This window comes from Lagenorhynchus albirostris, chromosome 12 (assembly GCF_949774975.1).
Source record: "Lagenorhynchus albirostris chromosome 12, mLagAlb1.1, whole genome shotgun sequence".
In the NCBI taxonomy this organism is placed as follows: Eukaryota; Metazoa; Chordata; class Mammalia; order Artiodactyla; family Delphinidae; genus Lagenorhynchus; species Lagenorhynchus albirostris.
Genome location: NC_083106.1, coordinates 29,079,313 through 29,096,484, shown reverse-complemented (window position 1 = coordinate 29,096,484; position 17,172 = coordinate 29,079,313).

Sequence of the window (17,172 nt, the reverse complement as noted above, 5' to 3'; positions counted from 1 at the left end):
AAACAGGTTTAACTGATAAAGCAAGCCTTTACATCAGGAGAACTGTAAACAGTGGGAAACCGTGCCCTGAGGTGATCCACAGGTATCACACAGTGTGACATTGCCTGAACCTAGACACTCAGGAAAAGCCATTGTGACACAATTCTCTGGGAACGACAGCGCATCTTAAATTAGGAAGAAGATGCATACAAGGCAGAGGGCATGCTGGGGCTGTGTAGCCTAATCTTCAGCATTTGAGAAAGGGAGATAGGGATTTTAGTTCAAGAGATGATAAAAGTTTTGTTTTCTATGCTTTGTTTGTTTTGCTACTTCTTTTTCCCTATGAGAATAGCAATAATAAATTTAGGCTGCAAATTACTAAGCTGAGAAGCTCTGTCCTACTCGGCAGCAGGGCTCCTGGGGAGAGGACTCCATGCCCCAGTCCCGGGCAGTGCTGACAAGGAGAGGTGAGCAAGCTCAGCCACGAACCCAGAGAAGCAAAAAGGAAAACCAAGAACTGCAGGAGACAATTTGATCCCCCCTTTCCAGTCATGGTTGTTAGGTCTTGTCCTTGTCTGGTTGGGATAGCTGATCCACCATATAATGTTGAAGAGAAGTAGGCATCTCTGTCTTGATGTGAATTTTTTTTTTTTTTTTTTTTTTTTTTTTTTTTTTTGCGGTATGCGGGCCTTTCACTGTTGTGACCTCTCCCGTTGCGGAGCACGGGCTCCGGACGCGCAGGCTCAGCGGCCATGGCTCACGGGCCCAGCTGCTCCGCGGTATGTGGGATCTTCCCGGACCGGGGCACGAACCCATGTCCCTACATCGGCAGGCGGACTCTCAACCACTGCGCCACAAGGGAAGCCCTTGATGTGAATTTAAAGTGAACACGTTAAATATTTTACCAAGTTGTCTGACGTTTTCTAAGTCTTTTGTATTCTTTTATTGTATTATGGAAGTTGCCTTCCACTCCTTCTTCGCTAAGAGTTTTGATAACGAATGAAGGTTGGGGTCTATTAAGAGCTTTTCCTGCCTCTGAGATAATTGTTTGATATTTTATCTTTTTGATCTGTTGATATGTAAATTATTTTCCTTTTTTCCCTGAAATATATTGTGTACTATTTCAGACATACAAATAAGTATAAAAATATGCGGCCACCACCCAGCATAAGAATAAAAATTTAGCATTAGAGCTGAAGTTTCCTAAAACAGATCTGCTTGATCAAATTTTCCTTTTTCTCAAAGGTAGTTGCTACCCTCATCTTGAGATTTAAAATTTCCAACCATTTTTCTTCAGTTTTACTAATTAGAATATATACACCTATATGATACACACATGCACACACACATCCCTAAGGAATATATAGTTTTGTTTTGCATGTGTTTATGCTTTATAGGAGTAGTGTCATGATGTATGTATTCCTCAGCAATTTACTAGTCTCACTCAACATTGTTTCGTGAAGTTCATTCTTTCATTCATTTTCATTGCTACATAGTAAGCCATTAAATGTCTATCTTTAACAATTTTTATTCATTCTTATCTTGTTCAGCATTAAGGTGTTTCCCATCTTCTTTAATATAAACATGACTGTTTTGAACAATTTTTTATATTTTCTTTATACACATGAGTAAGAATTTCTCTAGAGATATAAGTTCACATGGAATTTCTGAGTCGTAAGCTATATGTATTTAACCAAATCTCTACAAAGTGGTTTTAACAAGCCACACTTCAACCAGAATTGTATAGTTTTAATGTTCTTCTACATATTCCATGACAATAAGTGTGAAAGTTTTTTCCCCAGCCCAATGATCATGCAAGTATATATCTTTTTGATTTTCCTTTACATATTCCAATTTTCCAGTATCTTTTCATTTGTTTACTAGTCATTTACTGCCTTCCTCTTTCAATTTACCTGTTCATATTTATGTTCAGTTGTCTATTAGATTGTTCTTTATTGGTTCATTTTTTTAGAGTTATTTATGTATTCTGTATACAAATTCTTTGTTGTATGCATGCATTAAGACTATCTTTCACCTTTCTGTGGTTTGCATTTTTTCCCTTTTAAGGGTTTGGTATAACACAGAGAATTAAAATTTTAATAAGTTAATTTTTTAAAATAAATTTATTTATTTATTTATTTATTTTTGGCTCACCGGGTCTTTATTGCTGCATGTGGGCTTTCTCTACTTGCAGCGAGCAGAGGATACTCTTCATTGCAGTGTGCGGGCTTCTTATTGTGGTGGCTTCTCTTGTTGCGAAGCATAGGCTCTAGGTGTGCAGGTTTCAACAGTTGTGGCACGCAGGCTCAGTAGTTGTAGCTTGTGGGCTCTAGAGTGCAGGCTCAGTAGTTGTGGCACACAGGCTTAGTTGTTCTGCAGCATGTGGGAATCTTCCCAGACCAGGGTTTGAACCCATGTCCCCTGCATTGACAGGTGGATTCTTAACCACTGCGCCACCAGGGAAGTCCAAATAAGTTAATTTTTATCTTTTTGTTTATTTTGTAATTTGTTTATTTTGTAATTTGTGATTATTGTATTTTGTTTAGAAAATCATTTACACTCTAAAATTGTAAACACATTCTCATGTATCTCTCATGTATTTTCTTTAAAAGTTTCATTTTTTAATTTTTACACTAGATCTTTAATACACCTGTAATTTTGTGTTTGTGAATGTATTTGTGCATCTATGTGTGTGTGTGTGTGTGTGTGTGTGTGTGTGTGTGTGTGTATGAGAGAGAGAAAGAGACATCCAGATTTTCTTTTCCTGCAATAATTATACCAGTACTATTTCTTGAATACTCATCTTTTTCCCACTCATCTGAAAAGATAGTTCACCAGAGCTTGATATAGTCCATTATTTCTTATTTTAGTCATTCTAATAGATGTGTAATGGCATTTTATTGTGGTTTTAATTTGTATTTCTCTAGGGTTAATTATGTTGCACTTAGGTTCACATGCCCATTGCCATTTTGATATCTTATTTGATAAAGTATGTGTTCATGTCTTTGCTAATGGTTTAATTGTACAGTCTGATTCATTTTTAATTGAATTTGAGTTTTTTATACACTTGCTAAAAATTATTTGTAGATATGTGATTTGTGATAATAAAATGATAGCTGTAAATCCAAGTAACTAAGTGATAGGTCTCTATATGTGCTGTCTATAAGAAACTCACTTCAAATATAAGGATATTGGTAGGTTAAAATTAAAATTAAAAGGATGGAAAAAAGTATACTGTGCAAACACTAATAAAAAAATAAGCCAAACTGGCTATATTAATGTTAGTCAAGATACATTTCAGAGCAAAAGAAATTATCAGGGACAAAGAGGGACATTACATATGGTAAAAGGGTCAATTTATCAATTAGACATAATAATATTAATTGTGTATGCATCTAACAACAGGAATTCAAAATGTATGAAACAAAAACATACAGAACTGAAAAGAGAAATAGACAAATACAGAATTATAGCTGAAGATTTCAATTCTCTCCTCTCAGGAGTAGGAGGAACTAGTATTCAGAAAATAAACAAGGGTATAAAAGAGCTGAACAATGCCATCAATCAACTGGATCTAACTGACATTTATAGAACACTCCAATCAACATAGCAGAATTCACATCTTTTTTCAAGTGCACATGGAACATTTGACCATATCCTGAGTCATAAAACAAACTTTGACAAGTTTAGAAGAACTGAAATTATACAATATATGTTATTAGGCCACACTACAATTAAACTTCAAACCAAAAGAAAAATAAGAGAAACATCTCCAAATATTTAGAAATTAAACAACACATTCTAAATAATATATAGATTAATGAAGAACTTTCAAGAGAAATTAGAAAAAATTATGAACTGAAAAAAATGCAAACGCAACATATCAAAATTTATAGGGTACAGCCAAAGCTGTACCTGTAGAGAGAAATTTATAGCATTAAGTGCTTAGAAAAGAAGAAAGTGTCAAATCAAAAATCAAAGCTTCAGACTCATAGATATAGAGAACAAACTAGTGGTTACCAATAGGGAGAGGGAAGAAAGGAGGGACAATATAGGGGTAGGGCAGCAAAAGGGGTTATTAAGGGAGTACATAAAAGCATGTGTGTGAAACTTGAAAATTGTAAAGCACTACAGAATTTAATGAATCTTTCATTCAATAAAAAAAACAACAACAAAGCTTCTACTTTAAGAAACTAGAAAAGTAAGAACAAAACAAATCCAAATTGAGAAAAGAAGAATGTAAAAATAGAAATAAAATATAAACGTAACTACATACAATATAATTATGATAATAAAAATCATGTTTAATAAGGAGAAGTCAATAAATATAAGTTAATAAAGAATATCCATGAAACCAGAAATGGTTCTTTCAAAAGATCAGTACAATTGATAAATGCCTTGCTAAACCGACAAAGAAAAAAGAAGACACAGATTTTCAACACCAAGAATGAAAGAGGACCTATTGCTACAGATCCTGCAGATAATGAAAGAATAATAAGGGAATATTACAGATGACCCAACATACTGTTAAAATAAAACAAAATGGAGACCAGGCTTAAAAATCCCCCAAGCAGACAAAACCATTTAAGCCATATAAGCAAAACTAAATCTAGCTAATTTCATGATCATAAGTGAAACTTACCTTAGATTATTTCTTGTAAATATCTGATAATCATAAAGAAACTTATGTATATAAAATGCTACAGGATAATCACTTTTAACCAATCGCTTGCATGTGGAGGAAATCCAAAGCTTTACAAACAAGCAAAAGCTAAGAGAGCTCAACACCACCAAACCAGCTCTAAAACAAATGCTTAATGAACTTATCTAAGTGGGAAACACAAGAGAAGAAAAGGACCTACAAACACAAACCCAAAACAATTAAGAAAATGGTCATAGGAACATACATATTGACAATTACCTTAAACGGGAGTGGATTAAATGCTCCATCTAAAAGACACAGGCTTGCTGAATGGATACAAAAACAAGACCCATATATATGCTGTCTATAACAGACCCACTTCAGACCTAGGGACACATACAGGCTGAAAGTGAAGGGCTGGAAAAAGATATTCCATGCAAATTGAAATCAAAAGAAAGCTGGAGTAGCAATACTCATGTCAGATAAAATAGACTTTAAAATAAAGAATGTTACAAGAGACAAAGAAGGACACTACATAATGATCAAGGGATCAATCCAAGAAGATATAACAATTATAAACATATATGCACCCAACATAGGAGTACCTCAATACACAAGGCAAAGGCTGACAGCTATAAAAGAGGAAATTGACAGTAACACGATAATAGTGGGGGAATTAACACCTCACTTACACCAATGGACAGATCATCCAAACAAAAAATTAACAAGAAAACACAAGCTTTAAATGACACAATAGACCAGATAGATTTAATTGATATTTATAGGACATTCCATCCAAAACCAGCAGATTACACTTTCTTCTCAAGTGCACATGGAACATTCTCCAGGATAGATCACATCTTGGGTCACAAATCAAGCCTCAGTAAATTTAAGAATATTGAAATCATATCAAGCATCTTTTCTGACCACAATGCTATAAGATTAGAAATAAATTACAGGGAAAAAAAATGTAAAAAACACAAACACATGGAGGCTAAACAATATGTTACTAAATAACCAAGAGATCACTGAAGAAATCAAAGAGGAAATCAAAAAATATCTAGAGACAAATTACAAAGAAAATATGACAATCCAAAACCTAGGGGAGGCAGTTCTAAGAGGGAAGTTTATAGCAATACAAGCCTACCTCAAGAAACAAGAAAAATCTCAAATAAACAATCTAACCTTACACCTAAAAGAACTAGAGAAAGAAGAACAAACAAAACCCAAAGTCAGTAGAAGGAAAGAAATCATAAAGATCAGAGCAGAAATAAATGAAATAGAAAGAAAGAAAACAGTAGCAAAGATCAATAAAACTAAAAGTTGGTTCTTTGAGAAGATAAACAAAATTGATAAGAGAAGATAAACAAAATTGATAAACCATTAGCCAGACTCATCAAGAAGAAGATGGAGAGGACTCAAATCAATAAAATTAGAAATGAAAAAGGAGAAGTTACAACAGACACCGCAGAAATACAAAGCATCATACGAGACTACTACAAGCAACTCTATGCCAATAAAATGGACAACCTGGAAGAAATGGACAGATTCTTAGAAAGGTATAACCTTCCAAGACTGAACCAGGAAGAAATAGAAAATATGAATAGACCAAGCACAAGTAATGAAATTGAAACTGTGATTAAAAACCTTCCAATAAACAAAGTCCAGGACCAGATGGCTTCACAGGTGAATTCTATCAAGCATTTAGAGAAGAACTAACACCCATCCTTCTCAAACTCTTCCAGAAAAATGCAGAGGAAAGAATACTCCCAAACTCATTTTATGATGCCACCATCACCCTGATACCAAAATGAGTCAAAGATACTACAAAAAAAGAAAATTACAGACCAATATCACTGATGAATATAGATGCAAAAGTCCTCAACAAAATACCAGCAAACAGAATCCAACAACACATTAAAAGAATCATACACCATGATCAAGTGGGGTTTATCCCAGGAATGCAAGGATTCTTCAATACATGCAAATCAATCAATGTGTTAAACCATATTAAGAAATTGAAGATTAAAAACATATGATCATCTGAATATTTTCAGAAAAATCATTTGCCAAAATTCAACACCCATTTATGATAAAACTCTCCAGAAAGTGGGCATAGAGGGAACTAACCTCAACATAATAAAGGTTATATATGACAAACCCACAGCCAACATCATTCTCAATGGTGAAAAACTGAAAGTATTTCCTCTAACATCAGGAACAAGACAAGGATGTCCACTCTCACCACCATTATTCAACATAGTTTTGGAAGTCCTAGTGACAGCAATCAGAGAAGAAAAAGAAATAAAAGTAATACAAATTGGAAAAGAAGTAAAACTGTCACTGTTTGCAGATGACATGATACTATACACAGGGAATCTTAAAGATGCCACCAGAAAACTACTAGAGCTAATCAATGAATTTGGTAAAGTAGCAGGATACAAAATTAATGCACAGAAATCTCTTGCATTCCTATACACTAATGATGAGATATCTGAAAGAGAAATTAAGGAAACACTCCCATTTACCATTGCAAAAAAAAAGAATAAAATACCTAGGGATAAACCTACCTAAGGAGACAAAAGACCTGTATGCAGAAAACAATAAGACACTTATGAAAGAAATTAAAGATGATACAAATAGATGGAGAGATGTATCATGTTCTTGGATTGTTGGAAGAATCTACGTTGTGAAAATGACTATACTACCCAAAGCAATCTACAGATTCAATGCAATCCCTATCAAATTACCAATGGCATTTTTTACAGAACTAGAACAAAAAATTTTAAAATTTATATGGAGACACAAAAGACCCCGAATAGCCAAAGCAGTCTTGAGGGAAAAAAACAGAGCTGGAGGAATCAGACTCCCTGACTTCAGACTATGCTACAAAGGTACAGTAATCAAGACAGTATGGTAGTGGCAGAAAAACAGAAATATAGATCAGTGGAACAGGATAGAAAGCCCAGAGAAAAACCCACACACCTATGGTCAACTAATCTATGACAAAGGAGGCAAGGATATACAGTGGAGAAAAGACAGCCTCTTCAATAAGTGGTGCTGGGAAAACTGGACAGCTACATGTAAAAGAATAAAATTAGAACACTCCCTAACACCATACACAAAAACAAACTCAAAATGGGTTAGAGACCTAAATGTAAGATTGGACACTATAAAACTCTTAGAGAAAAACATAGGAAGAACACTCTTTGACATAAATCACAGCAAGATCTTTTTTGATCCACCTCCTAGGGTAATGGAAATGAAAACAAAAATAAACAAATGGGACCTAATGAAACTTAAAAGCTTTTGCAAAGCAAAGGAAACTACAAACAAGAAGAAAAGACAGACCAGAGTGGGAGAAAATATTTGCAAATGAATCAATGAACAAAGGATTAATCTCCAAAATATATAAACAGTTCATGCAGCTCAATATTAGAAAACAAGCAACCCAATCAAAAAATAGGCAGAAGACCTAAATAGACCTTTCTCCAAAGCAGACATACAGATGGCCAAGAAGCACATGAAAAGCTGCTCAACATCACTAATCATTAGAGAAATGCTAATTAAAACTACAATGAGGTATCACCTCACACCAGTTAGAATGGGCATCATCAGAAAATCTACAAACAACAAATGCTGGAGAGGGTGTGGAGAAAAGGGAACCCTCTTGCACTGTTGGTGGGAATGTAAATTGATACAGCCACTATGGAGAACAGTATGGAGGGTCCTTAAAAAACTAAAAATAAAATTACCATATGACCCAGGAATCCCACTACTGGGCATATACCCAGAGAAAACCATAATTCAAAAAGATACATGTGCCCCATTTTTCATTGCATTACTGTTTACAATAACCAGGTCATGAAAGCAACCTAAATGCCCATAGAGAGATGAATGGATAAAGAAGATGTGGTACATATATACAATGAAATATTACTCAACCATAAAAAGGAATGAAATTGGGTCATTTGTAGAGGCGTGGATGGACATAGAGACTGTCATACAGAATGAAGTAAGTCAGAAAGAGAAAAACAAATATCATATATTAACGCATATATGTGGAACCTAGAAAAATGGTACAGATGAACGGGTTTGCAGGGCAGAAATAGAGACACAGATGTAGAGAACAAACGTATGGACACCAAGGGGGAAAAGTGGCAGCGGGTGGGGGGGCGGTGGGGAGATGAATTGAGAGATTGGGATTGACATGTATGCACTGATGTGTATAAAATGGATGACTAATAAGAACCTGCTGTATAAAAAAATAAATAAAATTCTAAAATTCAAAAAAAGAAAAAGAGTAACAAGCAGCTCTATATTTTTAGAACAAATTTTTCTGAGCTTATGCTTAATAAAATCAAATATTTTTTCTTTTATAATTTATTATGGTTATATATACCCTAATTAGTACATATATTCTCATAAAGGGACTTTTATTGCTGTATGCCATATTTATTACCACAATCTATGTTGTTAGATCTTGTTCCTTAGTAAATTTAAAGAAGGAGGTATATAGTAGTGAAGAAATTCATTCCTAAGTGTTTAGAAAGCTGAAGTTTATTGAGGCAGCAAGGGAATCTGTCTAAAGGGTAGTAAAGAATTGTGAAGCACAACTTTATGCCATAAATTTGATAACCCAGATGAAATGTATGTATCTAAGTCATGAGCATATGTCACATGGCTCCTTTAAAACAATAGAGGTATTCTAGAATGCCTTTCCTTTGGTTATTATTAGAACCATAGAGCAAGTTAATCAGAAAACCAGGTCAGCAACCAGAAAATGTGGGAGAGTGGTGGGAATGGGGAAGAATGGGGAATGAGAGGTTTACCAAAGCCAAACTTCCTCACCACTTCATCCCTAAAGGGGAATTTCTGAGAACTCTGAAAGTTATGCCATGGATCACACTTTCAAGATCAATGGTTAAGGATGAAGGAGCTCTCTGTGAGTACACAGGAGGAAAGAATGAACAAAGTCTTCTTCCCAAATATTTGTCAACACAGCAACACTCTTTTAAAATAACCTGAAGAAAAAAAATCACGAGAAAAACTGGGAATTATTTTAAACCAAATAATGAAAATATAAAATTTGTGAGATATAGGTAAAGCAGTGTTTCTGTTACATGCTTATATGAACAGAGAAAAAACGTTTAAAATCAATTATCTAAGCTTTTACCTTCGGAACCTAGAAGAAAGGAGAAAAAGTTAAACCCAAAATTAGTAGAAGAAAGGAAATAATAAAATTAAGAGAAGAAATCAATTAGATAGAAAACAAGCAATAGAGAAAATCAACAAAACCAAAAGAATGTTGTTTGAAAAGTGAGAGAAATTAGTAGATTCCTAGAAAGAAATGACCTATGTCAGGAATGAAAGAGCAGACATGTCTATGGATCCTATGAAAATTAAAAGGGTAATAAGACTTCCACTTCCAGGAAGATGGAATAGATGTAAGTTTTCCTTCTTCTCCCACTAAGTAGAATAAAAACTGTGGAAATTATATATGAAACAAACATAAGAAGATTCTGAAAGAAGAAGGCAGAACAGTTACAGACCTTGGGAGCTAAAGAATGACATGTTGGTGAGTTTGCTGATTTTCTTTTGCCACCTAGTCTCCAGGCTGGGTGCTGGAGAAACCAGAAATGCTGATGGACACAGACTTTAAAATAGCTCCAACATAGACTGCTGGCCCTAGTCAAAGGCCCAGAGAATGTGTAGCCTAGCAAGACAAAAAATTTTAGAAAATAACTACTCCACTCTCTCTAAACACCACACACACATACACACACACACACACACACACACACACACAAACTGTAGTCCCAACCTCCTGTATGGCAGCCAAAACTGAGTGGTGACCCTACACTTCCCACTCTTCCCAGGCTGTCCCTCCAACTGCTGTCCCCCACAGGGATGACATCAGAGGCTGAGTACGGAGCTGGAACTTGTTGCCTGATGGACAGTAACAAAGCTCTCCTTACAGCCATGTCCTGGAGACCACATGAGAAGCAGGGTCTTCCATCTCTAAAAGGCAGTAACAAGGTGCCCATCCCACCTCTCAAGCATGTTACAAATATTCTTGAAACAAATGAAAAAAATAGAAAGTAGCAGCAAAAAAATAGAAAGTCTCAACAGACAAGTAGAAAACATAAAGATGAACCCAGTGGAAATTTTAGATATAAAAAGTACGGTGAAGAAAATCAATCCCAAAAGATTGCATAGCTATAATTCCATTTATGTAACATTCTTGATAAAATTACAGAAATGAAGAACCAGTTTACTGGTTGACAGAGTTTAAGAGGTGAGAAGTAGGCAGGTGTGTCTATAAAAGGGCAACTTGAGGGCTCCTTGTGGTGAAGGAAATGTTCTGTATCTTGACTCTATCAATATCAATATCCTGGTTGTGGTATTGTATTATAGTTTAACAAGATCTTACTACTGGGGGAAACTGGATAAAGTGTATAGGGGCTCTCTAAATAATTTCTTACAATGACACATGAAGCTACAGTTATCTAAAAATAAACAATATAATTAAAAATAAGACATTCAAGCTAATAAAATATTTTCTAAAAAAATGCAACAAGAGGATATTATGAATGATCTTATGTGAATAAATGCAACCACTTAGATATAATGAACAAATTCCTTGAAAGACAAAATTTGTCATACCTGACACAAGAAGATATAGAAAACCTATGACTGGTTTTTAAAAACTGAATTCATAATCAAAAACCTTTCCACAAGAAAAACTCTACAATCAAGTGGATTCTTTGGTTAGTTCTATGAAGCTTTTGAGGAATAATACTAGTGTTGCACAAAACTCTTTTGGAAGATAGAGTAGGGAGAAACCCTTCCTAACTCAGCCTACGATGTCAGCATAACTGATATCAAAACCCAATAAAAAAAGAAGATGAGGTATATATATATATATATATATATATATATATATATATATATATACACATGTATGTGTGTATATACACAAACACACACAATGGAATACTACTCAGCCATAAAAAGGAATGAAATTGTGCCATTTGCAGCAACATGGATGGACTTGGAGGGCATTATGCTAAGTGAAATAAGTCAGACAGAAAGGCAAATACTGTATGATGTCACTTATATGTAGAATCTAAAAAATACAACAAAGTAGTGAATGTAACAAAAAGAAGCAGACTCACTAATATAGAGAACAAACTAGTAGTTACTAGTGGGGAGAGGGAAGGGAGAGGAAATATAGGGGTGGGGAAGTAGGAGGTACAAACTATTGGGTGTAAGATAGGCTCAAGGATATATTGTACAGCATGGGAAATCTAGCCAATATTTTGTAATGACTGTAAGTGGAGTGTAACATTTAAAAATTGTATAAAAAATAATATTATAAGAAAAATATATTAGTGAATTGAATCCAGTAATATCTGAAAGGATAATACATAACAACAAGTGGAGTTTATCCTAGAGATGTGAGATTGTTAAAATATCTATCTCTAATTACTTAAACCCAGACATCTCTGTGTTTGAAGTCAATGTGGTGTTGGAAACTGAGATTGGGAATCTACTAGAACAGGACTCGCTGTTTTGTAGTCTGTGCAGTGCAGGTCTAGTGAAGAAGGCCTGTCAGAGTCTGGTGAAGCAGGGATGTACACACTGTCCTGGGAATGGATGAAGATCAACCAACACCTAGGGACAGAGGAAGAGGAGTCATCAGCTTAGTACATGGATGGCAGGCATCACTCGGCAGCCAGAGCCATAGAACAGGAGCATAGAGATGCCTATAGAGCAGGCAGAGAAACATGGCAGTAGAGAAGCACCAGTAAGAGGCAGGCATGAGCCTCTTGCTAGGGAGGACCAGGCTATTATAGAGGAATTTGAAATAGACCAGAGCTCCTGGAATTCTCTCGTTGGAGAAAGTCTGAAAAGAACACATTTTTAGGACTTCCCTGGTGGCGCAGTGGTTGAGAGTCTGCCTGCCGATGCAGGGCACACGGGTTCGTGCCCCAGTCCGGGAAGATCCCACATGCCACGGAGCGGCTGGGCCCGTGAGCCATGGCCGCCGGGCCTGCGCTTCCGGAGCCTGTGCTCCACAACCGGAGAGGCCACAACAGTGAGAGACCTGCGTACTGCAAAAAAAACAAACAAAAAAACCCCCCACATTTTTATAAAATCTGGAGCTAAGGTTCATGCATCAGTGAACAGGGGTTCCATTTCTATTCCCAACAGTGCTTAGCCTTGCACATGACTGTAAGTCTGTAGCTATTAATTGATTAATGATCTATTTTATTGCTCTGCAAACTAGGAAAGTCAATTGTGATTCTGGCATTGGGGAGAAACTGTATATACAAGGGTGTGTTATAAACCACTGAGCCTCTATCTGGGCTAGAGGGGCTACTGAGAAATTACTAAATTATTTCAGCTAACATTCAGCTGAATCAATGCCAAATGGATTAGAGTTCTGGTTACCATGAATAGAGCTATGGGCAGAATTTCATCATGAGAAGAAATAAGGTTGTTTTGAAAGAAAAATGGAAAACTAAACAACTTGGTAGCTAAAATGCAAGCAAAATACGCTGTTTTTGCTATACTAGAGGTTTTGCTGAGAATTTGGGGGCTTTTTTGTTTTTAAATTCCCACTCATGTAATAAATTTTGATGTTTATTTTGAATGGTATGGATAACACAATGAGTGTTCATTTGGAAGTCAATTCGTGTAGCTAAATAAAAGATGTCTCAATAAATTTCAAATTCCCAGTTTAGCATTTTTCACAGTTACATTTTTTGTTGTGAAATATTTATGCTTTATGAAAACCAAAACTGTAGGGTTTCCTATGGGTAGGTGACTCCAGTTACATAGTGGGTATTATGAATCTCTGACAGGTGATTTATTCTGCCTTTGAAATTTCCAAAAATTCCTTAATTGCTGGGTGTGAATTCCATGAACTCACAAGACGTTGTCAGTAGTAAGATTAAGTCTTCAGAACACAAAATGCCAAGACAAAAGCTGCAGGACAAAAATGCCAAAAACCAAATGGAAAAATATTAAGAATTCCACTTTTAGGGCTTCCCTGGTGGCGCAGTGGGTGAGAGTCCGCCTGCCGATGCAGGGGACACGGGCTCGTGCCCCGGTCCGGGAAGATCCCACATGCCACGGAGCGGCTGGGCCCGTGAGCCATGGCCGCTGAGCCTGCGCATCCGGAGCCTGTGCTCCGCAATGGGAGAGGCCACAACAGTGAGAGAGGCCCGCGTACCACAAAAAAAAAAAAAAAAAAAAAAAAAAGGAATTCCACTTTTAAAGCAAACAATGATTGCATTTAACTGGATATAACTTTCAAGTGATTATATTTTCCCTGAATGATTGCAATAGTCTTTTTTACTGTTCTCTCTGTTTCCAGCTTCCACTCACTCGAATCTCTCCTACATTCTACCCACAAATCATCTTTCTGAAGTTCAACTCTGATCGTGTCATTCCTCAGCTCATAAACCTTCAATGACTCCAAACTTGAACCGGCCATTCAATCTCCAAATTAGCTTCCAATTCTGTCTTCTACTTTATGGTCTTTATAGTTCAATTCCCTTTATGACCCTTAGAGTCCAATCATCTGGAACCACTCCTATTTTACGTGTACACCCTGCATATTGCTATCTAACTATTCAGTTCCCTTGTTTCTGATACTGGCAGTCTTTGTATATTTAAATTCTATCCAAATTTGCATGCTCTGTTCACATACCACCTGTTATGAACTGAATCACGTGCCCCCTCAAAATTCTTAAAGTCCTAACCCATTCTGTGACTATATTTAGCAATGAGGCATTTAGAGAGGCAATATAGGTTAAATGAGGTTATAAGGTCAGGTCCTTAATCCTATAGGACCAGTGGCCTTATAAGAAGAGGAGGAAGAAACAGCAGTGATCTCTCTCTCTCAGCACATACAGAAGAAAGTCCAGCTGAGGACACAGCAAGAAGACAATCCTCTGCGAGCCAGGAGAGAGCCCTCACCAGAAATCAGCTCTGAAGCACCTTGATCTTGGACTTCTAATCTCCAGAACGGTGAGAAAATAAATTTCTGTTGTTTAATCCTGGGGTCCCCAACCCCCCGGGCTGCAGACTGGTAATGGTCGTTGGCCTGTTAGGAGCCGGGCCACACAGCAAGAGGTGAGCAGCGGGCAAGCGAGCGAAGCTTCATCTGCCGCTCCCCATCGCTCCCCATCGCTCCCCATCACTCACATTACCACCTGCACCATCTCCCCCCACCCTGTCCGTGGAAAAATTGTCTTCCACGAAACTGGTCCCTGGTGCCAAAACGGTCGAGGACCGCTGGTTTAAACCACCCAGTCTGTGCTATCTTGGTATGGCAGCTCAAGTTGGCTAATACACAACCTCTGCCACAAATTCTCTCTGATCATCAACATTTTCCCTCTATTCTCATGGCATTTTATTTGTATCTATACAATATTACTTATCACTTTCTGGCATTAATTACAGTAATTTAGTGTATCAGTTAATAGTAGAGCTTAATTGTTCTCTACTGTAAAAGCAGTGGGATATAGGTATTTTAGGTCTAGTGTGTATGCTCAAAAAACCCAGTCTTGTCTTATCTTTTGATTTGTCCACTCTGCTATTTCCATCCTGAAGGTCACCTGATTGTTCAAGATAATTGTTAAAGTCCAAGCTGCATGTGTTCCAGGAAACAGGAATGAGGAAGGTAGGAGAAGGAAAGGGGCAAAGAGCCCACCTCACTGAGTCACGTCCCCTTAGGATGTCTTTCCAGAAATCGCAAACAGCACTCTGCTTACATTCCATTAACCAGAATCTAATTAAATGTAACACCTAATTGCAACAGGTGTGTAGCCATTTAGTTATATGTTAAAAAGAAATATTAACTGGTAAATAGTAATCTCTGACATCTTTATATTCCTTTTTATCACCTTTAAAGGACTATAAGTTCCTTGAAAGCATGTTATGTCTGTGCATCTTAAACAGTATACAACACTACGATTTGCACATATAGGACACTCAAAACTGTTGAATGAATGAACTAACAGATATTAATTCACTTGAACCATGCATGAAAGCCTCTTAAGTAGAGCTTACCCATTTCCTGCTATCTGCTCAGGCTTATGGGGCATCCTAAGTGCCTTTCTATAGTAACACTGTCATTAGACTATAAATGTTGGATTTTATGTTGCATTTTTTTCAAGATGGAGGTTTCCACTCATTTCTATGAGGGTCAGGTAGTCTGTCTAAACTTTTCCACAGGCAGCAAATTTTTGGTGTGACAGTATTTCCATTTTTTGGATTTTTTTTGGAACATGTGTACCATTTTTATTTCTATATGTGGTAAATCTAGTAGGCAAACTGGTACATAATTCTTTTTTTTTAATTGAGGGATAGTTTATATGTATAATATTATGTAAGTTTCAGGTGTATAATATAGTGATTCACAATTTTTAAAGGATATATTCCATTTATAGTTTTTATAAAATATTGGCTATATTCCCTGTGCTGTACTATATATCCTTGTAGCTTATTTATTTTATATATAGTAGTTTGTACCTCTTAATCCCCTACCCCTCTCTTGTCCTTCCCTCCTTCCCTCTTTCCACTGGTAGCCACTAGCTTGTTCTCTTTATCTGTGACTCTGCTTTTCTTGTGTGTGATATTCACTAGTTCATTGTATTTTTTTAGATTCTACATATAAGTGATATCATACAGTATTACTCTGCAAGTCCATCCATGTTGCTGCAAATGGCAAGATTTCATTCCTTTTTATGGCTGAGCAGTATTCCATTGTATATGGAATACAGTCTTCTTTATCCATTCATCTATTTTTTAAAAAATAAATTTATTGATTGATTTATTTATTTTTGGCTGCATTGGGTCTTCATTGCTGGGCGTGGCCTTTCTCTAGTTGTGGGGCGAGTGAGGGCTACTCTTCATTGTGGTGCATGGGCTTCTCATTGCGGTGGCTTTTCTTGTTGCGGAGCACAGGCTCTAGGTGCTCAGATGTCAGTAATTGTGGCACATGAGCTTAGCTGCTTCACAGCATGAGGGATCTTCCCAGGCCAGGGTTCAAACCTGTGTTCCCTGCATTGGCAGGCAGATTCTTAACCACGGCACCACCAGGGAAGTCCCTATCCATTCATCTATTGATGGACACTTAGGTTGCTTTTATATTTTGGCAACTGTAAATAATGCTGCTATGAACGTTGGGGTGCACCTATCTTTTTGAATTAATGTTTTTTGTTTTGTTTTGTTTTGTTTTGTTTTTGATATATACCCAGGAGTGGAATTGCTGGCTCATATGGTAGTTCTACTTTTAGTTTTTGAGAAATCGCCATACTGTTTTCCACAGTGGCTGCACCAATTTACATTCCCACCAATAGTGTACGAGGGTTCCCTTTTCTCTACATCCTCACCAACATTTGTTATTTGTGGTCTTTTTGTTGACAGACATTCTGACAGGTTTTTAAGCTTCCAAAAGATTGTAAGAGCAAAATTTTTCTTTTTAAACAAGGGAAATAGTTTTCATATTCTTCTAGGAGAGAAAATTGTGTCTG